Source organism: Triticum dicoccoides, chromosome 3A (genome assembly GCF_002162155.2).
Source record: "Triticum dicoccoides isolate Atlit2015 ecotype Zavitan chromosome 3A, WEW_v2.0, whole genome shotgun sequence".
In the NCBI taxonomy this organism is placed as follows: Eukaryota; Viridiplantae; Streptophyta; class Magnoliopsida; order Poales; family Poaceae; genus Triticum; species Triticum dicoccoides.
In genome coordinates, this window is record NC_041384.1 from 445,424,398 (window position 1) to 445,428,706 (window position 4,309).

The 4,309-nt window shown below is 51.1% G+C and overlaps 1 pseudogene; it reads left to right on the plus strand.

The window, feature by feature from the left end:
* The first annotated feature begins 251 nt into the window (after window positions 1–251).
* LOC119272394 lies at window positions 252–1,129 on the plus strand (annotated as a pseudogene).
* The last annotated feature ends 3,180 nt before the right edge of the window (window positions 1,130–4,309 follow it).

A 4,309-nucleotide genomic window follows, 5' to 3' on the forward strand; every position in this document is an offset into this window, starting at 1 on the left:
CTTGCTGACATCTTCACCAAGCCATTGCCTTTGCCACAGTTTGAGACTTGCAGGCGCAATCTTACCCTTCTAGATTCATTAGAAAGTGGCTAAGATTGAGGGAGGGTGTTAGACTGTATTTACATGTGTATATTGTAACGTTGTATACCACCTCATTATATATATATGTGATAGGCCACCCCTAGAGAGTTGTGCCGGTTCCCCCCAAAGCCTATTGTCTTACACCGTGACGTGAGGAGCAGGAGCGGCCTATGATGAACGACGGCCGCGTCCACCAGCTCCGACTTCTCCGGCGAGTACGCTTACTCCTCCTCCGACCCCTCCCTCAGCTCGCTCTGCAGTCCACTTCGAGAAGCCCGTCCCGCCGCCGCCCCAACACCAGCAGAAGCCGCCGGCGCCGCAGCCCGGCACGTACGTGGTGCAGGTGCCCAAAGACAAGGTCTTCCGCGTGCCGCCACCGGAGAACACGCGCCTCTTCCAGCACTACACCCGCCGCGCCGACTGCTCCTGCCTCCGTGCCTGCCTCTACCTCTCCCTCGCCGTCCTCCTCGCCGCCGCCGTCGGGGTCGTCTACCTCGCCTTCAAGCCCAGGCAGCCGGCGTACTCGGTTGTGTCCCTCGCAGTGTCGGGCCTCGCCGGCGTCAGCAACGCCTCGGCCCCGAGCCCGCTCTCACCGGGGTTCGCCGCGACCGTCCGCGCCGACAACAGCGCCAACGGCAAGGTCGGCGTGCACTACGACGGCGCCGGGAGCCGCGTCGCCATGTCGTACGAGGGCGTGAGCCTGGCGGACGGCGCGTGGCCGGCCTTCTACCAGGCGCCGTGCAACATCACGGTGTTCGTGGCGAAGGCGAAGGGCAGCGGGATACGGTTCTCGGATCGCGAGCGCGGGCAGATGGCCGCGGCGGAGCGGCTCCGATCGGTGCCGTTCGACGTGGATATCACGGTGCCCGTGCGGCTGCAGCTCGGCGGCGTGAGGACGTGGGCCGTGCCGGTGATGGTTCGGTTCGCCATGACGGTGGACAGGCTCGCCACCAGCGCCAAGGTGGTGTCCAGGCCGTGCGACGTCAATGTGCCGTTCTTGTTCCGTTCTGGAGGAACTGACGCCGCCGATGCAAGAAAAAATGGCTAATGGCTGATTAGGAGAGCACTTCTTGTAGGTAGCGGCCAAGGATTCATGCTGCTTCCGTGATTCTTTTTTCTCCTCATTAATTTGTATATTGGTTTGATCGAGCAATGTTAATTCTTTTCTCCGTTGAGAACTTGAAATCATGTTCTGCCGCGAAATTGTGCTGCAGTAAAGATGTTCATGAGGTGCAACCTCTCTTCTCCTGAAAGACTGAAAGAAAATGGTGTTGTGCACTGGTACCTGTTCTGTTACAATTTGAACAGTTTTATCATGTAGTTTTCAGTAGAAACTATACATTTTATTTTGGAACAGTAGCAACTACATGTCGTTCTGAATATGAGATACATGAACATTCGTAGTTCCAAGCAAACTTGGAATCTTGGATGTACTCCACTTTACACTAGGTTATTTATGCTTTTGCAATCAATGGGAGGTGAGTGCGGGTTGATTAAAGAAAACGGTAGGGGGTTTTCTGCAAAAGTGTGTGTGCTGACCGGTCCGACCACCTGGCTGCCAATTGTCGAGCTGTGATTGGCCTGGGACTAAATCATCACATGAGGTGCAAGTTGGGGTATGACGAAGTGAAGTTTTGGACTAAATCATCACATTCTATGCAAGTTAGGGTACCTGGGGTGCTATTACCTCAAGACAAAACTCTTCATGACGAGGGCAGGTTGGTGTATAATTGAGATTAGTGTCATTCGTTGTATTCATTTCCTACTTCACGATTTAATTTAATTCAATTCTAGTCTCCTATTATTTTTGAAGTTTAGACAATTTACTTACGACTCTATAAACTAATATAAGAGTGTTTAGATTACTACTTTAATATTCTAAAGCTCTTATATTAGTTTACGGAGGGAGTATTTAGCACATATCATGGATTGGACTGGAGTTCCTAGTGTAAAAACTAGGGTTTGAAAAAACTGCACGACATCCAATACGGGTGTGACTATCTCATATATATAAGGGATACGTTGGAGACGTATTAGAGTGCAAGGGGGTCGCCAAGCAGGCTCGGCTATCGCATCGGCACGGGGCGTGGAGTCTACCAGACGGGCCTGGCTAGGGCATCGCGCGTGGGTGCAAACGCGACGAAGGCCACCCAATGATGGTGACCCGAGCACGCCCTCGCGGTCCATTGTGACACACCGCCAGATGGGTCCGAACACAATTTCCTGCGCAAGGATACACATGGGCCTCAGCCATGGGTGCGCCTGGAGCCACCCAATGACGGTGGCCCCGTGTGAACCGGACGGTCCAACCATCATGAACACTCTAGCCAGGTCGCCCGGGCGTGAGCCGTGTCGGTCCGGGGTGACTCCCATGGCACGCCACTAGCCAACGAATGGCCAGGAGGCACTGCCCGTCCGCGGAGGGCCAAGGAAGGCGGGAACTCCACCATCCTTTATATAGAAGTAATAATATACCGAAGAGAGACATTGCTGGGATGAAGTGGCACTGAAAACATTTGAACTCTTTCAATATTGATGATAATGACTAGTTGTAGGGTTGCTGTCAGAATTAGCATAAAACACAAGGGAACTCTAAACTTTGAACAGATCAAATTGCTGACTTGGTTGTAAAGGCTGATTAAGATCAGAAGTCGCAACTTAGGGACTGTTCGGCAGCTCGCCAGCTCCCAGATTCAGCGAATCCGCGAGCGGAGCTGGCCCGAAGGGTCTGGCTCCAGGAAACTGGCTTCCAGGATCTACCCGTCGCCCACACACAAAAATGTGGAGCCGCAGCTTTGCCGATCCCAGGAGTTGAGAAAACTGGAGTTCGGGATATTTTCAAAAACCTGCCACCGCGAAGTTGCTTACCTCTTCGATAGAAAGCCTATTAGCATGATCCCTAATCTCCTATGTCCTCACCGGCTCGTCAACCCTAGCCGCCAGCGGCGGACGAGGCCATCCCGCCGCCGGCGGCCAACTCGTTCGGCGACCCTGCCGCCGTCGGCCAACTCATCCAGCCACCCCGACGATGGTCTCCTCATCGAGCCGCCCCTTCCTCGACACTGCGATGAAGGAAATATGCCCTAGAGGCAATAATAAAGTTATTATTTATTTCCTTATATCATGATAAAAGTTTATTATTCATGCTAGAATTGTATTAACTGGAAACATAATACATGTGTGAATACATAGACAAATAGCGTGTCACTAGTATGCCTCTACTAGACTAGCTTGTTAATCAAAGATGGTTATGTTTCCTAACCATGAACAAAGAGTTGTCATTTGATTAACAGGATCACATCATTGGTTGAATGATCTGATTGACATGACCCATTCCATTAGCTTAGCACCCGATCGTTTAGTATGTTGCTATTGCTTTCTTCATGACTTATACATGTTCCTATGACTATGAGATTATGCAACTCCCGTTTGCCAGAGGAACACTTTGTGTGCTACCAAACGTCACAACGTAACTGGGTGATTATAAAGGAGCTCTACAGGTGTCTCCAAAGATACATGTTGGGTTGGCGTATTTCGAGATTAGGATTTGTCACTCCGATTATCGGAGAGGTATCTCTGGGCCCTCTCGGTAATGCACATCACTTAAGCCTTGCAAGCATTGCAACTAATGAGTTAGTTGCGGGATGATGTATTACAGAACGAGTAAAGAGACTTGCCGGTAACGAGATTGAACTAGGTATGGGATACCGACGATCGAATCTCGGGCAAGTAACATACCGATGACAAAGGGAACAACGTATGTTGTTATGCGGTCTGACCGATAAAAGATCTTCGTAGAATATGTAGGAGCCAATATGAGCATCCAGGTTCCGCTATTGGTTATTGACCGGAGACGTGTCTCGGTCATGTCTACATTGTTCTCGAACCCGTAGGGTCCGCACGCTTAAGGTTACGATGACAGTTATATTATGAGCTTATACATTTTGATGTACCGAAGGTTGTTCAGAGTCCCAGATGTGATCACGGACATGACGAGGAGTCTCGAAATGGTCAAGACATAAAGATTGATATATTGGGAGCCTATGTTTGGATATCGGAAGTGTTCCGGGTGAAATCGGGATTTTACCGGAGTACCGGGAGGTTACCGGACCCCCCCGGGAGCTATATGGGCCTAAGTGGGCCTTAGTGGAAAAGAGAAGGAGCAGCCCAAGATGGGCCGCGCGCCCCTCCCCTCCCTTGGTCTGAATAGGACAAGGAGAGGGGGCCG